General features: G+C 38.3%; 1 protein-coding gene across 16 annotated transcripts in view; it reads left to right on the top strand.

Annotated features, from left to right (window-relative positions):
• Positions 1-21,364, top strand: part of MBTD1 (mbt domain containing 1) — a 71,463-nt gene that overhangs the window by 1,145 nt on the left and 48,954 nt on the right. For 2 of the 16 annotated variants that reach the window (XM_053893036.1, XM_053893034.1), the window contains exons 3-4: positions 3,932-4,030; positions 20,138-20,217. The exons of 11 other annotated variants lie outside the window; for them this stretch is intronic. The gene's annotated coding sequence lies outside the window, so the exon portion shown is untranslated. The remainder of the gene's footprint in view (positions 1-3,931; positions 4,031-20,137; positions 20,218-21,364) is intronic. 3 more of the 16 variants (XM_053893037.1, XM_053893035.1, XM_019415728.2) reach the window with 2 other exon arrangements.

The raw sequence follows: 21,364 nt of genomic DNA, 5'->3' as shown, positions 1-21,364 counted from the left end.
CTCTCTGCCGCCCGGGAAAGCCCTTCCGCTTTTCCAGCCGTTCGTATCGTTGTTCGCCTGCCCCTGTTAGACCTTCCAGTCTCATTCATGCCCTTGTTCAGATGCTCCCTTTTTTACTTCTCAAATTTTCTCTCACATCCTCCTCACCCACCCACCGCTCATTGGCCTATATTTTGTGTGCCAGGAAAGAACAGCAGGGAAGTGGAGGAAGGAGGGTTTGGGAGATAGTGAGGGCCAGCTGAAAACTTTGCTGGGTCATTTTTCAGATGCACTGGCTTGCATGTCTGAGGACGGTTGATATTTTTCTACAGGAAGCTTGGGAATTACAGTCTGGGATTTCATGGCTGTTCTCTGTCACTAGAGTGCATCTTTTTTGTACTTGGAAAACTCAGCTTCATTCTCTATGTCTCCTCTCTCAAAGCACATTAGCTTGTTGCCTAAATCACTCTCCCTAAGGATTCCTCAGATTGCCTTTGGGGATAGTACTGAAGCTGTTAGAAGCATCTCCTGGTGCAGACGTGGTCAGAGCCACTCCCCCCCTCCCCCCAACTTTGACCTGTGTCTTCCTTTCCAACCGGGCTTCCTTTCAAGGCCCCTCCCTCGCAATGCTCTCGTTTCTTTGTTATTTTCTTGTGCAGTTCTTATACGAGATTTGGAGCACTTGCGTATTTGTTTACAGTTTGTGTTAGTTTTTATGTTCTTCATTTTCGTGTATGCTGTTTATCACTCAGGAGCTGAGATAGTTCAGTTTCTGCTGTTGTCAGTTAACGTTTTCCTAATGTTGTCCTTCAATTGGTGAGCTGTGCTGCCCCCAAAAGTAGTTTTGTTGGCATTAGAATCTGCAGGGCACTTGTCATTCCTCTTCCTAATACAGTGAAATGGAGTCAAGACTATCTAAGATGTAGAAATAATGAATCTGGTGTAAAAACCAAAGAATAAATTTCCTTTTAAACTCCCAGTGCCCTGTTTAAAATATTGAAACATTTTTTTCTCTCCCCCTCTTCTGACTTAGAGACTCTTGCTGTTCTCTGCCATGCTTACTTAGACTGTTTGGTTTTTTTTTTTTTCATTTGCTTACCTCAACACCAATGAGTGTTTAGAAAGAAAATAGCTGTCTTTTTTTGCACTCTTTCTCTGAATAACAAGTAGCTTCTATTTATATAGAACCCATCTCAGGGCTTCTGGGTGCCTTGTAAATTACGGTAAAACTCTTGAATAAGTATTTGTTCATAAGTATTTTATATTGGGCCATGTTTTTGAGCTTTCAAATTTTTAATTTTAATTTTTAGTTTAATCCAGATAGAGTTTGACATCTATTTCATCCAAATGTAGTCACTAGAATTTAACATGGAAATGAATACTAGGTGCTGAAAAAAGCTGACAGAGCTGTGTAATTCTGTCTTTAAAGTTTTAATTACTATGGAGTCCCAAGTTATTTTCCTGCTTGCTTTAAACATGAACTGTCATGACTTAAATTGACTTAGGAGACATTTGCGTTCTGAACATACTAGACAGGAACAACTGGTTTTATTTTTAAAGAAGACACTGTTGTATTTTTTTTTTTTTTTTTTTTTTTTTTAATGGGTGGTTACATGTTGGTGTCTAAATCTTCCTGCAGTTCAGTTGCTTCTAGTCCCTGGAGTTGTTTGAAAATATAACATAGTAGTCAAAAGAAGGTAGAGCTGTAAGTTGCAAGTGAAAACAACATATTAATGTCATAAATACGAAACCACTAGATTACTGAAAGCCAAGAGTGCTCAGTGGTTTGAGTGACCACATTCTAAAATTAGACAAGTACTATTTTTTGGTTGCTCCTTATTTCTCAGTTTTCATCTTTAAAACGTTTGCTGAATAAGATGTAACCTATTCACGTTTATAATTTTAAGGTAAGCCAGTTAAAATGTAACATTAGTTTCAGGATTTCAAGTCCAAGAGAAAGATAAAAACAACGGGTCAGTAGACCAGGAAGGAGTTAAAATGGTTAAAGCAAGCTAAGAAATGCCTCCGAACACCAGAGTATTCTTAACTGTCAGACACTACTCTTAGTTTTATACAAATTTGCAGATTGGTTTAGATTTAATCATGATTTTTTCATGACCTTCCCCCCTGACATGCACACACACAAATGTAGACTTTTTTTCTTTCTTTGCTGGAACCGAGAAGAAGGGGTGGAAAGAAAGTAATTCCCATTTGAGTAAAGCATGGTTTGAGGTGGGATGAAGCGACACAGTAAGAGAGGCACTAGCAGACTAGGTTAGCGTTTCAGTTCTGCCACTGACTAGCTTCATAGCACTTGTCAGACGAGATCCTGTGCTCTGTTTGCTCATCCTCCTGTTGAAGGGCTGGTCTAGAATCAGCACTGTCCTACAGAACTTTGCGCAGTGATTGGAATGTTTTATACATGTGCTGTGCAGTATGGCAGCCGCTAGCCACATGTGGCTATCGAGCACCTAAATGGTAGCTAGTACAACAGAAGGACCGGGTATTTTATTTTGATTTAAGTAGTGTAAATTTAAATAGCCACAAGTCTGCCATGTTGGACACGCATATATAAAGAGTGTTTTCCAGGCTTAACTAATCATTAAAACCACCTCTTGTGGCCCTTGCAGCAATACAAAACCTCTCTCCTGATGGTTAGCATTCAGTAGGTGTGCAGTGGGGCCTCTGTTTTTAACGCATGCCCCAGAAACTTTTTCAGATTGATTAGGGAAACACTGCATTTGAATATTTCTGGGCTCCCTCCTAGTTCTCACTTCAGTGTTGGTAACTTAGAGTGTAGTTAGAAATGAGCTTCTGGGAAAAGTTGGCAAACTGGCCAGGCTCTCACTCTGCTGCTTCTGACCTGTGATCTTAAGTTGCTTAACCGCTTCAGTCTTCATCTTTCTCACCTGAATGTGGGCCGAGCTTCAGCGCTGCCTCAATCCCAAGATTTCTGTAAACCAGCCAGTGTATAAGAAACTGTAAGGTGCTATGAATGGTAAAGTATTAAGTATCCTCCCCAAATCCCTTTTTCTTTTTTTTTTCACTGTTACCTATTACTACTCTTATTCTCATGGAACAGATTGTATGCAGTACTCATTACTTCAGTAATTTCTTGTTCTCCCAACTATTTCTTGTTCTCCGTAGTTGGCAGTCTGTGTGTAGGACATGCATAGTAAATCTAAAACATTTTTGTATTTCTGTTGCTTAGCATAATGATTTGTCTATATTGCTCAATAAATACTGGCTGATGTGTCATCTATTGCTTTACTTTTAGACCTCAAAACTTTAGTTAGCTGGTTGCAAATTATTTTATACACCAAGGAAATAATCCCCTTATGTACACATATGTGTTTAACCATATTTTAATTGTATCGTTATTAATACCCAATGGTTATTAGTGTTCAGTGATAATATATCTTTTGTACGACCTGCTCCAGATATATTTTCAAAAGATAAACACCAAGAAAATATCTTCTTACATCAGTGTTTTTATTAAGTTTTTTTTTTTTTTAATGTTTATTTTTGAAAGAAAGAGAGCATGAATGGGGGAGGGGCAAAGAGAGAGTGAGGAAGACACAGAATCTGAAGCAGGCTCCAGGCCCCAAGCTGTCAGCACAGAGACCAATGCAGGGCTCGAACCCACAAAACGTGAGGTCATGACCTGAGCCAAAGTCGGACGTTTAACTGACTGAGCCACCCAGGCGCCCGTACATCAGTGTTTTGGGTTGTATCAAATCAACATCATGCTGTTTAACTTGTTTTTTTGCCATATTTACATATTAATAAATGATCTCATTTGATTGCTCAAACTGCATTTGTACTACAGTCCCAGCCTTAGTATGAATTCTGTTATTTGTGATAGAATAGATAGCTGGTAATGATATTAAAGACCGTCTTGGCTACTGCATTTCATATTTAATTTTGACATGGTCATCTTATTTTTAATTAGCTTTTCAGGTTCATACTTAAGGATTCATAGCTTTCTTCTGAAGAACTGAAAGCCCATTCATGTGAATTATTTTATTTAATCATACATCCTTCCTGTGTGGTAAGTGATGTTTTCCTTATTTAGAAGAGAGGGAAACTGAGACCAAAGTAATTGTTACCATCCCAAGTCTTAAGTGGTAGAACCAGAACTTGAACCCCAAAAGATAGAAATTTGTATTTCTTACATATCCAAGAGCAGCTTTCTTTTGTTCACTGTTGGATGTAGAATATTGTCCTCTGCTGTTATTCCCAGGGTACTTTTCAGTCTAAAAAGGTGATTCAGTATATTATTGCTTTCAGTATCCTCTTGATTGTATCATTGACATGAATTTATTCTTTCTCATTGAACTTGTGGAAAACAGAAGCCCAGTAATCCCAAGTCCTCACCGTTTATCTTCCTCCTAATAGTAAGCTGAGCAAGAATAAATGCATTTCGGTTTAGGCCAGTGAATTGTAGCCCTATGCCAGACAGCTTTTCACCTGATGGCAGAATGAGGAAAACCAGCAAGGGCTAAAGAGCTCTCTAGCTCCTACTGAGTCCAGTTATCATAGATCTCTTAACTCCTTTAGTTTTCACTTTGTGAGTTTACACACACAGCTTTCAAACGCAAGGTTTTAGGAAACTTACACTTCATGACTATAAAACCTAGAAAATGAGGTGGGCTACTGTACCCTGTTGGTTTGGATAATGGAGAGTTGATTAACTTATGATGAGTTTAATCATATTGAAATTAGACTATTACCTGGTTGTATATTTATCTGTGCTTGCATTTAGAATCTCAAATATTTTCTGTAAAATTTCTCCTAGAAAAGTTTTATAATTCCTTTGTAGACTTTATAGGGAGAGAGGTTCATCAGGTGACAGTTACAGTAGGGAAATGAAATTCTGCTGTGATTTGTCACTCCTGCTTACGTTTTGTCACTACAGAAACCTTGTTTTATTTTTTTCACTACAGAAGTATTACACATTTTTTGTTTAAACAAGGAAAATGGGGGCACCTGGGTGGCTCAGTTGGTTGTACATCCGACTCTTGATTTCAGTTCAGGCCATGATCTCATGGTTGTGGGATCAAGCCCCACGTTGGACTCCATGCTGAACGTGGAGCCTGCTTAAGATTCTTTCCGCCCCCTCCCCCCCCTTTAAAAAAAAAAAAAGGAAAATGAAAACCATAGAAAAGTTAATAATCCTTCCATCCCATTCTCACCCTGTTAATAGTTTAGCTGTTCCTTCTAGGATCTTCCTAAATGCATATACAAACAAACATAGATCTATCAATCTGTGCACATACCAGCATATATTGTTTCTTTTAATAAAAAGTGAGTCATGCCATTCCTACGTGCAATTTGCTTTTTTCCTCAGTACTTTACCTATTAGTATTTATTTCCCTACTGGTGGTTAGATTGCCTCCAGTTTCTCACTGCTACATTATTGCTGCAAGAAACCTTTTTCCACACAGATTCTTGTGTCCTTTGAGTATTTCTGAAGGACAGATTCCAAAAAGCAGAATTACATGGTCAAAAGGCATACTCCTGTTTTTGTAAGATTTCAGAAATAATGTCAAATTGTCCTCCAAAAAGGTGGCATAAATTTTCCCTCCTATGAAGGGTGTGTCAGGGCTGTTTCACACATACATTTGCCAATGCCAAATATCATCAACCTCTCCATTTTTACCAGCTTAATGAATTTTAAGAAGGTGATTTACACTTCATAGAAATTGACCTTTATTTTTATAAGAATAATACATGCGCCTAATGTGAAACCATGCTAAAAGTGCCCCCAAAACAGCATCCTTTATAACAATCTCTTTCTCTTCCCAATATAGCTCTCATGAAACAAGTCCTTTTAATTCTTTAGCTTTTTCACCTAGAATGTATCTCCCATGATTCTGATTAGGCTTATATCACCCAGTGTATGAATCCTAGATATTTTGACTTTCTCTGTGATGAGTGAGGAGTTTTCACATTTGCCCAAATACCAAGTAACATATTCTCCCACCTGCAGTTTCCCATCACCTTACACTCAAGGTCTCAAATAGATAGTAAACAAATGAACATGATTTTTCAGTTTCGTTTTGAAGAGCAAAGTGCTAAAAAAAAAAAAAAAAAAAAAAAAAAAAAAATGGCACACTACTGGAAATAGTTTTATTTGATCCTTGTTATCTGTGCTTACAGAAGTTAGCTGACAACGATAATTAAAGGGAAGAAAGAGAGAAAGCAGGTTAAAATTTAACATAGGTTTAAGATTATTTTCTTGATTCATGTGGCTAGTGTTCATTTTAGCAGTGTGACCTTGGGCAAGTTGCTTAGCCTATTAGAGCCTCTGCTTCCTCATCTGTAAAATGGGAGTAATAACATTTATGAGGATTAAATGCATTACTACACATCAAGTGCTTAGAATGTGCCTGCCACATACCAAGCATCTTGTATGTATTGTATTAATCATAATAGACCTTTACAAATCACTAGTAAAAACAGTCCAGTGAGGGATTTCTATGGAATTTAAAATAAACTCCCATACAGCAAAATGTGCTTCTGAATCAGATTTGATAAATATGGAGAAGACTTACTCTGTAAAACTGTTAGGTGATACAAAAAGTGAATCTGATGAGGACAAACTGTTTCAAAAAATGGCAAAACCAGTATTTCTAAAAAGGAGTAAATATGTATGTGTAAACTTCAGTTTTGGAGAACAGTGGCAGCAGCCTGATCCAATTTCCCCACCCACCTTTCTATAAATCTATATAAAGCCAACAAAGAGTACATGTCAATCAGACACCACCCATGCCTTTAGCATTATTAATAAGCAGGTTATCAGGGGCGCCTGGGTGGCTCAGTCGGTTAAGCATCCGACTTGGGCTCAGGTCATGATCTCGCGGTCCGTGAGTTAGAGCCCCGCGTCGGGCTCTGTGCTGACAGCTCAGAGCCTGGAGCCTGTTTCAGATTCTGTGTCTCCCTCTCTCTGACCCTCCCCCATTCATGCTCTGTCTCTCTCTGTCTCAAAAATAAATAAACGTTAAAAAAAATTTTTTTTTTTTTTAAATAAAAAAAAAAAAGCAGATTATCACAACCTTCAGATTACCTCTAAGGGAAATAGTCAGATTCCAGGAGCTCCTTCTGCCAAGTCCTGCAGGATGTGAAGAATGAGAGAGAGAAGGCTTAATGGTTTTAATGGGTTCAGTGATAGGGTTTTAGGCCATGGAACACTTAGATGAAGCACAGAGTATCGCTTCCAAAAGAGAAGACTCCAACACTAAGTTCCAAAATACTGAACACAGGTTTGAAATTTGGTAGTTTGCAGCTTCAGCGATGGAGAAGAGCTTGAAAGTAACCAGTGCCTCGTAGGGAAGAGGTGGAGACATGGCAGTGAAGAGAAAGAAGGAAAAGGAGAAACTAACAACTCTTACAGAAAAAGAAAGAGAAAGTAAACATAGGAGTGTTCTGGAACCAGGAACCCTTGACCATGAAATAAATAGAAATAGGAAAGAGTGGAATACATGCAGACAGAACTATTGGAAAAAATAATGTGAATCAGAACATCTCAACTAATGAAAATCTTCCTCTCCCCCACCCAGAAAAACGCAGAAAAAAATTGACACAACACTCAAAATGAAATAAAACGCCATCAAACCATTGGTTAGAGATACAAGGAAAAGAAAACCATGATTCAGAAATCTAAAACTAAGAAAGGAAAATAAAAAAAAAAAACAGGAAGAAATAAAATCAGAGTAGATTACACTTAGAGAAAAGAAGAAGAAATCCTATCAGATGAAGACTGAATTATAAAGTATTCCCCGAACAGTAGATTTAAAGGCAAACATAATGAAAGAGATTGAAGCAAAGCAGGAAAATGGTCAAGAGAATGAAAATGAAATTCTTTTCTAACTGATACTTTAAATGGAAGAGGGGTCCAAAAAGTAACATGTATTTAGTGTCCCTCAATAAGGAAAAAGAATAGGGGCACCTGGACTGGCTCAGTTGGTAGAACATGTGACTCTTGATTTCAGAGTTGTGAGTTCAAGCCCCATGTTGGGTGTAAAGATTACTTTAAAAAATAAAAATTGGGGGGGGGGCACCTGGGTGGCTCAGTTGGTTAAGCGCCCAACTTCAGTTCAGGTCATGATCTCATTACCATTCATGAGTTTGAACCTATCAGCCTCTCTGCTGTCATCACAGAGCCTGCTTCAGATCCTTGATCTCCCGCTGTCTCTCTCTGCTCCTCCCTACCTGAGCTCTCTCTCCCTCAAAAATAAATATTTTTTAGAAAAAGAAAAATCTTTTAGAGGCGCCTGGGTGGCTCCATTGGTTAAGCATCTGACTTTGGCTCAGGTTGTGATCTCACAGTTCATAGGTTCAAGCCCTGCATCGGGCTCTGTACTGACAGCTCAGAGCCTGGAGCCTGCTTCAGATTCTGTGACTCCCTCTCTCTCTCCTCCCCCACTTGCACGTGTGTGTGTGCAAGTGCGCTCTCAAAAATAAACATTGGGGGGGATTTTTTTTAATAAAATCTTTTAATAAAACCATAATCAAGAAAACTTTCTGGCTATAGAGATCTAGGTCTATACATCAGAAGTTCATACCAGAAGGTGAACTGCAGGCTGTGTTTTAGTAAAGCTGTATGAGTTTAAAGAAACAGAAAAATTTTCCAAGCTTACAGGTAAAAGATGAAGTGCCTTACAAGGTCTAGAGAATTCAACTGGTATCACCTACAAAGCAAGACAATAATGTGGTAGCAAAAGGAAAGAAAATTCTAACCAAAGATTTTATATCCAGTCAACTGTCTTTTGAATGTCAAGACTGTAGAAAACGTTTTAAACAGACAAGAATTTAGAGAATACTGTTCTCAGGAGCCCTTCCCAAGGAAACTTAAAGGATGAGCTGCATCTAAAAGAGATATTTGGGAAATTTTCTGCAAAAAGTTTGACAGTATTTTCCATGTCTTTTTGAACTAAGGTTAAAATCAGGAGTAGGGGTGTAGGTAGCGGAATGGTGTACATAAATGTTACAGGATCCGACAGTGGAAAGAAGGGAGCTGAAAAAACTAGGAGGGAAAAACTAGAGTAACACTATTGACTGTAGGTTAACTATTACAAGGGATTAAAATGATACCATTTGAAGCTGAAAAAAAAGGTTAGGTAAGAAAAAGGATACATGGAAATATGAAAGAGGGAGGGGCACCTGGGTGGCTCAGTCGGTTAAGCATCCAACTTCAGCTCAGGTCATGATCTCCTGGTTTGTGAGTTTGAGCCCCGCATCAGGCTCTGTGCTGACAGCTTAGAGCCTGGAACCTGCTTCAGATTCTGTCTCCCTCTCTTCCCCACTCAGGTTCTGTCTCTGTCTCTCTCTCTCAAAAATAAACATACATTTAAAAAAAGTTTTTAAAGAAATACAAAATATTCAAAGGTAAGCATTAGAAAAAAATAAACCTTTCAAAACACTGCAAATTTAATTTAAAAGGCCAAAGAAAACCATCATGAAAAATCATGTGATGAATGTTCCATAATGCACGTAGTAATTATAACAAAATAATATGACAGAATTGAAATCAAACATACCAGTCATATCAGTAAGGATTCCCTCACCAATAAAAAGATTTTCAGATTAGCTCAAAAATCAAATCCCAACAAACTAATCTATGTCAGTTATATAAGAATAAAATCAAAATCTAACTTTATAACATGAGATCTTTAAAACAGCGAAAAATAAAAAGATGGACAAAGGTAAACCAAGCAAATAGAAGTAATATGAAAGCAGGATCGGCAGTGCTGATACCACACTAGAAGTCAAACCAAAAAGCATTAAATGACAAAGGAGGATAGCTTGTAATACTAAAACCCATAATTCATAACAAAGATATAATAGTTCTATACCAAATACAGCAACCATCTTTATAAAGCAAAAATTATGAGAAATGCAAATCATAAAAAGCACTTTAAGTTGGAGATTGACACTGAACACAGGATAGGTACAGTAGACAGAAAGTAGGACTATAAAAGATCAAAACTTAATGAAGCAGATTTTCCAGTATATCTGCATCCTAGAACCAGAATACTGTACATTCTCTCAACCACAAAATATTCACAAAAATAGTTTATACGTTAGGAAAACATTAGTAGGTCCCATATAAGAAAACAAAAAGCAAAAGGACATTTCCACTTCGAAACTTAGAAGCCTTCTGTTGTATGTTAGAAAGCCTTGTTCGAGAATATTCATAGAGACTTTATTCAAAGTAGTCAAATCTAGATGGAGAATGGATAAACAAATATTGTTAAAGTGCAGTATTAGTAAAAAGCAATGAACCAATCATGTGTAATAATATGCATAAATCTCAAATATGCTGAAAAAAATACTATGTTGAGTGAGCTAAATTAGTTATAAAAATGTCCGTGGTGTTATATTCTATTTAAATAAATATATGCAGGGACACCTGGGTGGCTCAGTCAGTTAAGTGTCCCAACTTCAGCTCAGGTCATGATCTTAGAGTTCGTGAGTTTGAGCCCCGTGTCGGGCTCTGTGCTAACAGCTCAGAGCCTGGAGCCTGCTTCAGATTCTGTGTCTCCCTCGCTCTTTGCCCCTCCCCCATTCGCACTGTCTGTCTCCCAAAATAAATAAACATTAAAAAAAATTTTTTTTAAATAAGCATATGCAAAATTAACCAGTAGTAATAGAACTTTAATGGGGGAGGAGAAGGATTGACTGGGAAAGGACATGAGGGTGCTTTCTAGAGTGACAGAAAAATTCTGCGCCTTGATACACATTCAAAATTATTCCTCAGTCAAGGAAAAAACCTCTTGGGTACAAGGAGTATTGTAAACAAGTTACAGAGTTTCTAAAAAATTATGATAATGAAAATACTGCATATACAAATCTATGAGATACATGTAAGGCAGTGAGCAGAGGAAAATTCATAGTCCTAATTCTGTCGTATTAAAGAACAAAATTCGACTGAGTAATTTTTTAAAAATCTTACAGACTTTATTTAGCAGTTGATAAATTGGCCAGCATCCAATCTAGCAGATAGAAAGGAGCTCCAAATTGCTTTACAAAGCAAGAGATTTTTATAGTAGACCAAAGTGGAAGCAGGAACAAGGAAGTTACACTGGGCATTTTGCTGGTTGGTTTTCTTACTGGAGCAAAGGGAAGTATTAGAGCTGGGTCAGGCAATGTGTGCTGAGTGGGTGAGCACTGATAGTTTACATAAGCCTGCCTTTTTACACAGAGGTGAGCATAGAAACTTGGTTACTAAATCTTGATTTACTGAGATGGCTTAGCCAGAGCAAATCTTAGGCTTTATTGGGTTATTTTGTTTATTTATTTATTTTATTATTATTGTTTTTGCTTTTGTTTTTTGAGAGAGAGAGAGAGTGCACATGTGTGTACATGCAGGGGAAGGACAAAGAGAGAGAATTCCATGCAGGCTCTGCACTATCAGCACAGAGCCTGACTTGGGGCTCAAACTCCAGAACCATGAGATCATCACCTGAGCCAAAATGAAGAATTGGACACCTAACCGACTAAGCTCCCCCCCCCGGGTGCCCATAATCTGGTTACTTTGTCACAGTAAAAACAAAAGAGTGAAAATAAGTAATTCCCAGCTCAGAAAGGAAAAAGAACAAAAAAAGTAAGCCAGAAAAAAAGTGGGGTGGGTCAACTGGTGTCTCAGTTAAGCATCTGACTCTTGATTTTGGCTCAGGTCGTGATCCCACAGTTGTGGGATCAAGCCCCATGTCAGGCTCTGGTCTGCCTGTGTGGAGGCTGCTTTAGATTCTCTCTCTCATCCTCTCTCTCTCTGCCTTTCCCCCACTTGCACACATGCACGCTCTCAAAAATAAGTACTAAAAAATATGTTAAGATATGGGTAAACTTTTGTATACACTGGTTCTAAGAAAAAATTTTCTAAGAGTCAAAATCAAGTTGCAATGAAAGTAGTGATAAATATTACTGTGTTTACAAAATTAATTTCATGACCACTTTATAAGCAAAATAAAATTTTGCCATATGTTACAAAGGGTCAATTCCTAAATACAAAGAACTTTGAAAAAAATATTTAAAAGGCGAAAAACCCTAAAGATAAAAGGACAAAAGAACACACATCACACAGATGCAGAAAAGAAGATATAGAAATGGCTCTGTGTAAAACAGCTGAGCACATCTTGGTGGTTAATACCATTCCCCACTGAAAAGAATGAGAGCTCCTTGGAGAAATGGTTGATTTCAGGGCTGGAATAATGTAGGTACAAAATGATCCTGGAATATCTTGATGTGCCAGAAAGTCAATACTCAAAAATTGATTGTATCATGTGAAAATGATGCAGGAGCAAGTTCAAAAGAATGCATGTAGTTTGATGGGCACCTGGGTGGCTCAGTCGGTTGGGTGTCCAACTCTTGATTTTTGCTCAGGTCATGTTCTCGCAGTTCATGGGATTGAGCCCCAATATCAGGCTCCACAATAACAGCACGGAGCCTGTTTGGGATTCTCTCTCTGCCCCTACCCACCCCACCCCCCCAGCAAAATAAATACAAGAAAAAATTTTTTTTTTTTTTTAATTTTTTTTTTTCAACTTTTTTTTTTTTATTTATTTTTGGGACAGAGAGAGACAGAGCATGAACGGGGGAGGGGCAGAGAGAGAGGGAGACACAGAATCGGAAACAGGCTCCAGGCTCCGAGCCATCAGCCCAGAGCCCGACGCGGGGCTCGAACTCACGGACCGCGAGATCGTGACCTGGCTGAAGTCGGACGCTTAACCGACTGCGCCACCCAGGCGCCCCAAGAAAATTTTTTTAAAAAGAATCCATGTAGCTGAGTATGGGATAATTTGAGCTCCAAAATAAAATAGGACAGTAGTGAATTATAAACCATTGGGGAAGAAAAGAAGTATGAGTTGATACTGATTATAAAGGTAGGTAGGTAGGTAGGTAAACCTAAGGAGAAGATGGAAGAATTTTATGCTGACTGGTAGAAGAGTACTAGAATTACAAAATCATTTTTCAGCCATCACAGTAATGTTTGGTTTGGCAAGAGCTATTGGACGTTAAATTTAGGGATGGGATTGGGTGGGGTGAGATTTCAATGAGAAACAGTATTCACATACTTTAAAATATGTCTACAAGATTGCTTGCTAGTTGCAAGGAGAAATATGATAAGTACTGTGTAAAATTTCAACACCTTGAAGAATGATTAAAATTAGCATCAGCGATGAGGAACAGATAGGCATCTTTTGCCTCTAGATGTAATATTCTGAGAAGGTTATATCACTTATGTAGTATTACGGGGATACATAACCTGATCTAATGAGGAAACATGAGCCTCAAATGAGAAACATGAGCCTCAAATGAGAAACAGTCTATTAAAAAGGTGGGGAGGCAGGGCGCCTGGGTAGCTCAGTCAGTTAAGCATCTGACTTCAGCTCAGGTCATGATCTCACAGCTTGTGAGTTCGAGCCCTGCATCGGGCTCTGTGCTCCCGGATCCTGCTTCGGATTCTGTGTTTGTCTGTCTGTCTGTCTCTCTCTCTCTCTCTGCCCCTCGCCTGCTCACACTCTGTCTCTCTCTCTCAAAAAGTAAATAAACATTAAAAAAAATTTTTAAAGGTGGGGAGGGAGCCTGCATTATTCAAAAGTAATCTTCCAGATTGAAGAAACTAAGCAAACAAATACGATATGTGATCCTGGAGACCGAAAGGAACAAATGCTATATAAAGGACATTATTGGGTTCACTGGACTGTGGATGGTAAATTGGGGGAGAATATCACATTAATGTTAAATTTCCTGAAGCTGATACCTATGCTGTAGTTATGAGAGAACAATTTTATTCTTAGGAAATGCATACTGAATTTGGGGAGGACAAAAAGATGTGATCTATGCAACTTACTCTTAAATGTTTTAGTAAAAGTCAGTATATCTAGAGAGAAGAATGAAACCAACGAGGCAAAATGTTAGTCGTTGGCAAATCTGAATAGAGTACACAGGATTTCACTGTACGATTTTTCCAACTTTCCTAGAAGTTTGAAGTTCTTTCCAAGTAGAAAGTTTAAAAAAAAGAAAGACTACACAGACATACCATTTTCATCTGTTATATTGGCAAAAAGAAATCACATGCTGAGACTGTAGGGAAACACACACTCTCACTGTTGCTGATGCAAATGCAAAATGGTAAAATTTCTGTGGGAAGAAATTGGGTAATACCTAACTAAATTACATATACATTCACTCCTCTACCCAAAGAATATATTCTGAAGGTGATCCTCAGTTTTAAAGATATACATAGGTTCACACATGCATAAGTTCATTCATTGCAGCAGTATTTGTAATTGTAAAACATTGAAAACTGTCCAAAGAAGATAGAATAAACATGCACACAGTGGAGTACTGTGCAGTTGAAAAAAGAATGAAGAAGATGTCTGTGCACTGTGAAATGGAATGATTTCCAGGATATATTTCTAAGTTAATAAAAGCAAAGGACAGAGAAATTTAGCATGTGGCCTTTTCTATAAGAAAGAAGGAATAAGAAAATATACCTATTTACCTTTTCAAAACACACAAGAAGGATGAACCAGAAAGCAATAAAGTTGGTGACCTGCCTGCAAAGGTGGATGGTGAAGCAGGGAAGGAGCAACATGTTTCCAAGTTACAACTTTTTATATAGTTCTTTATCTTTGGAAGCAAAGCCATTTTTTTAGATAGTCTCCAGAAATGAAATTAATTCAATAAGGATAGCAGGGAAGACTAAAAACCAAAGTCAACTTACTTCAAATCATTAACAGTCACATTGAAGGAAGGAGAAAATAATCCAAGTAACTTTTTTTTTTTTAATGTTTATCTTTGAGGGAGACAGAGTGTTGGCGGGGGGCAGGGGGTGGCGGGGAGGCAGAAAGAGAGGGAGACACAGAATCTGAAACAGGCTCCAGGCTCTGAGCTGTCAGCACAGAGCCCAACACGGGGCTCAAACTCAGAGATCATGAGATCACGACCTTAGCTGAAGTCGGACGCCCAACCAACCAAGCCACCCAAGTGCCCCCCAAGTAACTCTTAATACTCTGTCCTTCAGTTTAGGGAGATAGAACTACAAAGAAATTCTGGACTCATAAGTTTGTTTTTTTTTTTTTTAGCAGTAGTGCTCCTGAAACTATTTAAATGTATGAAAGAATTGAGCAAATAGGTACATGTAATTTGGGCGGGAGCCAAGGTTTTTACTGTGGCAGAAGAGAGATACAAATACAGATATGGGAAAATAAAAAGTCCTGTGGGATGCGTTGGAATTGGAGTTACAGGGGCGCCTGGGTGGCTCAGTCGGTTGAGCGTCCGACTTCGGCTCAGGTCATGATCTCACGGTCCGTGAGTTCGAGCCCCGCGTCAGGCTCTGGGCTGATGGCTCAGAGCCTGGAGCCTGCCTCCAATTCTGTGTCTCCCTCTCTCTCTGCCCCTCCCCTGTTAATGCTCTGTCTCTCTCTGTCTCAAAAATAAATAAATGTTAAAAAAAAAAAAATTAAAAAAAAAAAAAAGGAATTGGAGTTATAAATATGAATTCATGATATTCTAAGGTACATGTGTGTATTCATACGACATGTCACATGCATATATATACGTATATCTACACATGTATATTCCATCTCTGCCTACCGAAGGGCCCAGAGACAGAGGTCTCAATAGCAATGACCATGTGGAGTACGTACATCTTTATTTCTAATACTCTCCACTAAAAGAAACCAAGGCTCTTTGGAGAAATGGTTGATTCTAGGCTTGGGACAGGAAAATTAGTATATGCTTGAATATCTTCCTATTCCAGAAAGGAATTGCTGAAACAATGATAGGGGCTTGTCAGAATGACACAGGAGTCAGCTTGATGGGGCTCCCATCGGCTAAATCTGGGACAGTTTGAGCTTGCAGATAATTAAGGACTATCATGAATTATAAATTATAAAAGTAGTAATCCATGAGTTGATGCCCTTAATAAGAAAAAAGAGGGGCACCTGGGTGGCTCTGTTGGTTGAGTGTCCAGCTTCAGCTCAGGTCATGATCTCACGGTCCGTGAGTTCGAGCCCTGCGTCGGGCCCTGTGCTGACAGCTCAGAGCCTGGAGCCTGCTTCAGATTCTGTGTCTCCCTCTCTCTCTCTGCCCTTCCCCTGCTCATGCTCTGTCTCTCTCTGAATCAAAAATAAATAAACATTAAAAAAAAATTTAAAAAAAAAAAAGAGCGGGGTCTTCCCTATAGAAGAATGCCAGCTGAAACTATGAAGAAATTCTGAGCCTGGAAAGTCATAGGATTGGGCAAATCCTCACTGAGTATTCAATCTATAGTGAAATTTTGCTGAACAGAATATTTGCATGGTCTTTAAGTATCTCCTTGCAGATTGCTTACTAAAAGGGAAAATAGTAAGACAACAATGGAGAACCAGACCACACCTACACCAGTACTTCAAACGTATCATCACCGGTAAGAGGCAGGTGGAAATCACGTAATCTGGATTTGCTACCCTGAGAGCATCAGTTAGATGGTATTTCAACTGGAGATATACAACCTGAGAGAAAAACCTCCAACCCTGAAAGAGGAAATACTTATTTTAGAAAAGGAGAGGGAATCTATGTGGAAGAATTCCAAATTATTTTTGTGGATGCGCCACTGTCAAGAGGGAGCGTAACTCCCTACTTCGGAAGTGTGGGCTTCACAAAGCCACTGTACTTGTGAAAAGTACAGTATGGAAAAGGGGTTAGGAGTAATCTTGTAACCTGGGAAACCTGAAAAAATACTGCTTCAGGTAGAGGTGGTCAAGGTCAATACCAAGAGTGATGACTCAGGTTAATAACATGTTTCTTTGTATAATTGGATACAAAGGTTGCTGCACAGTACCTCTGATCTTTTTTCAAAAAACAACCCCAGTCTGGTCATTAGAAAATTAGGAGACAAATCCCAGTGGAGGGTCATTCAACAAAATACCTACCAGTACTCCTCACAACTGTCAAGGTCATGAAAAACCTGAGAAATTGTCACAGCCGAAAGGAGCTTAAGGGGACATGAAAACTAAATGTAATGTGGAATCTTGGAATAGAAATAGAACATTAAGTAAAAATGAAGGAAATGCAAAAATAGTTTGCATTTTCTATAATTTTATATAAATGGGAGTCATACAGCATGTGCTCTTGTCTGGATTTTCATGCAGTGTGATTATTTTGAGACTTACTGCTGTTGTATATATCAATTCATTACTTTTTATTAAGCTGAGCAGCAAGATGGAATCACTGTATGGATATGCCATAAGTTGTTTATTCATTCACCTGTTGATATTTGGGTTGTTGCCAATTTTGAGCTGTTTTGACCATTCCTGTGTGTATGTGTGTGTGTGTGTGTACATGTGATATATGTGTTTTTATGTGGATGTATCTTTTCATTTATCTTAGGCAAATAGAAATGCTGTGGGTAGTTGGTGGTGTATATTTAACATTTTAGCAAACTGCTTTTCTGAAATGCTTTTATAGTATTTTACCTTCCCATCTGCAGTGTTTGAGAGTTCCATTTGCTGCCTAGACCATAGAGGGTTTTTTATTTTTCTATTTTAGGCATTCTTATAGATGTATAAGAGTGTCTCGTGGTTTTAATTTGCATTTTCCTAATGACCAGTGATGTTGAGCATCTTTTCATGTCCTTATTTGCCATCCATATATAAATGAATTGTCTGTTTAGATGTTGTGCTTTTTTATTTTTTAATTGGATTGTTTCAGTTACTGAGTTTTGATAGTTCTTTATATTTTTTTATTTTATTTTCATGTTTATTTATTTTGAGAGAGAGAGAGAGAGAGAGAGAGAGAGAGAGAGAGAGAGAATGCGTGTGCACGTGCAATAGGGAGAGGAGCATAGAGGGAGAGAGAAAATCCCAAGCAAGCTTGGATTGCACAGAGTCAGACCTGGGCCTCAATCTCATGAACCGTGAGATCATGACCTGAGCCAAGACCAAGAGTCTGGCCACGTAACTGACTGAGCCACCCAGACACCCCTTGATAGTTCTTTATGTATCCTAGATACCAGTCCTTTGTCAGACACACGTGATTTGCAAATATTGTTGTCCAGTCTGTGGCTTGTCTTATTCTCTTAATAGTAGCTCCCTAGGACCAGTTTTTAATTTTAATAAAGTCCAGTTTGTCAATATTTTTCTTTTATGGATCTTATGTTTTGATGTCATACCTAAAAATTTTGTGCCCACCCAAGGTCATGAAGATTTTCTCCTATTTTTTTTCCTAGAGGTTTTATAGTTTTAGTTCTTACATTTAGGTCTGTGTCCCATTTTGAGTTAATTTTTATACATGTGAGGTATGGATCAGAGTTTGGTTTTTGTTTTGTTTTTTTAATTTAGTAATGTATTGATCCAACACCTTTTGTTGAAAAGACTTTTTTCCACTGAATTGCCTTCTTGTTTTTTTCTTTCTTCTTTTTACATTTTTTTTTTTTTTTTTTTTTGAGACAGAGAGAGACAGAGCATGAATGGGGGAGGGTCAGAGAGAGAGGGAGACACAGAATCTGAAACAGGCTCCAGGCTCTGAGCTGTCAGCACAGAGCCTGATGCGGGGCTCGAGCTCACGGACCGCGAGATCATGACCTGAGCTGAAGTCGGACGCCCAACCAACTGAGCCACCCAGGCGCCCCTCTTTCTTCTTTTTAATTGTTTTTTTTTGAATATAGTTGACAGTGTTACCTTGGTTTCAGGTGTACAGCATTCAGCTTCTCTATACATTGTGCTGTGCTCGCCATAAGTGTAGCTACCATCTGTCACCATACAATGCTGTTAATTGATTTTTCACCGTTGTCAAATATTAGTTGACCGTACATGTATGTATCTATTACTGGGCTCCGTTCCCTTCTGTTGATCTGTTTATCTATATTTTATGTCAAAGTAGTGCAGCTTCATGATGCACCTTGGAGAGGAAGTATTAAGTGTTTCAGCTTTGTTCTTTTCAAATTTGTTTTGGCTCTTCTAGGTCCTTTGCAGTTCCATATGAATTTTAGAATCTGCTTGTTGATTTCCACAAAAAAAAAAATCTGTGATTTGATTGGGTCGTGTTGAATCTGTAAATCAAGTTGGGGAGAATTTTTTTTTTTTAAGTTTATTTGTTTATTTTGAGAGAGAGAGAGAGAGAAAGCATGAGTGGGGGAGGGAGGGAGAGAGGGAGAGAGAGGGAGACAGAGAATCCCAAGCAGGCTCCATGCTGTCAGCACAGAGCCCGACACGGGGCTCAAACCCACGAAACCACAAATCATGAACTGAGCCAAGATCCAAGAGTTGGACGCTTAACCAACTGAGCCACCCAGGCACACCAAAATATCACTTAACGTTATTGGTTCTTCTGATCCATGAACACTATGCATCTTCCCGTTTATTTAGATCTTTCTTTAATTATTTAAGCAACGTTTAGTAGTTTTCAAGGTATCAGCCTTGCACATCTGTTGCCAGATTTATCTCAAATTATTTCTTTTTCTTTTTTTAAGTAGGCTTCACGCCCAGCGTGGAGCCCAATGTGGGGCTTGAAGTCACGACCCTGAGATCAAGACCTGAGCTGAGATCAAGAGTCGGATGCTTAACCGACTGAGTCACCCAAGCACCCCTTATTCCATATTTTTTTGATGCTTTGTAAATGGTATTTTCTAATCAATCTCTGGTTGCTTGTTGCTAATATATGGAAATATGGTTGATTTTTGTATATTGACATTCTATCCTGTATCCTTGCTAAGCTCACTTAATATAGCCAAGCAGCTCTTTGTATATTTTATCAGATTTTCTACAGTGTTGTCTGGGAATAAAGATTTATTTATTACTTTTTTCCCCAATCTGAATTCCTTTATTTCTTTTTTGCCTACTACATGGTCTTAGAATCTCTAGTACACTATTGAATAAAAGTAGCAAAGGCAGATACACCTTATCTTGTTCCTGGTCTTAGAAAACATCCATATTGTCACCATTAAATATGATGCTAGCTTTAGGACTTTCCTAATGCTCTTTATCAGGTGAGGAAGTTCTTTCCTATTCCTCTTCTGCTGAGGGTTTTTTTTTTTTTAATCAGGAATAGATGTTGGATTTTGTCAAATGCTTTTTCTGCATCTCTTGAGATAATCCTATGGCTTTTATTTATTTATTTTTTAGGCTTAATATAATGTATTGATTTTCTTTCTTTCCTTTTTTTTAAGTAATCCCTATGCCCATCTTGGGGCTCAAACTCAGGACCCCAAGATCAAGAGTTGCATGCTCTACCTACTGAGCCAGCCAGGTACCCCATGAATGTATTGATTTTCAAATGTTGAATTAGCTTTGCGTTCCTGGAATAAACCCACTTGGTCACTTTTATTATTATTATTATATATTGTTTGATTTAGATACTAAAATTTTGTTAAGAACATTTGCATACATGAGGGATATTGTTCTGTAGTTTTCTTGTAAGGGCTTTGTCTAGTTTGGGATCAGTAATGTTAGCCTCAGAGAATGAGTTGAAAACTAGCCTATATTCCAGTTTTCTGAACAAGTTGCTATAGGGGTTTTTTAATGTTTATTTATTTTGAGAGAAAGAGTGCACCTGGGTTTGGAGCAGAGAGAAAGAGAGAAAAAGAGAATCCCAAGCAGGCTCCATGGTGTCAGTATAAACCCCAAGGTGCGGCTCCATCCCACGAACTGTGATACCACGACCAGAGCAGAAATCAAGAGTCAGACGCTTAACTGACTGAGCCAACCCTGGTGCGCCAGTGGTATTTTTTTAATTTATTTTTAAATTTTTTTAATTTACATCCAAGTCAGTTAGCATATAGTGCAACAATGGTTTCAGGAGTAGATTCCTTCATGCCTCTTACCCATTTAGCCCATCCCCCCCCACAACCCCTCCAGTAACCCTCTGTTTGTTCTCCATATTTAAGAGTCTCTTCTGTTTTGTGCCCCTCCCTGTTTTTATATTGTTTTTGCTTCCCTTCCCTTATGTTCATCTGTTCTGTGTTTTAAAGTCTTCATATGAGTGAAGTCATATGATTTTTGTCTTTCTCTGACTAATTTCACTTAGCATAATACCCCTCTAGTTCCATCCATGTAGTTGCAAATGGCATGATTTCATTCTTTTTGACCCCAGTAGTAGTTTTTAAGTAGACTTCCCCGGTGAAGCCATTTGGGCCTGGGGTTTTCTTTGTGTGAAGATTTTAGTTTCTTTATTCAAATTATTAGAGTTATTTACCTATTCAAAGAACCAACTTTTGCTTTTATCTTTTTTTGTTCTTATTTCATTGATTTTTTTCACTTGAAACATTAAGTATAGATTTTCCAATTATATATTTTTTCCCTTGAAAAGTTTGAAGGCCTTGCTTTCAATCCTGTTGTTGAAAAGCCCACTGATATTCCAGTTCCCCCCCCCACCTTTTTTTTTACATGGCATAGTG

The sequence above is a fragment of the Panthera pardus genome, unplaced genomic scaffold, assembly GCF_024362965.1.
Source record: "Panthera pardus isolate Hobbes unplaced genomic scaffold, ASM2436296v1 HiC_scaffold_3, whole genome shotgun sequence".
Taxonomy (NCBI): domain Eukaryota; kingdom Metazoa; phylum Chordata; class Mammalia; order Carnivora; family Felidae; genus Panthera; species Panthera pardus.
The sequence above is the reverse complement of the archived record's forward strand: the minus strand, read 5'-3'. Positions and strand labels throughout refer to the sequence as shown.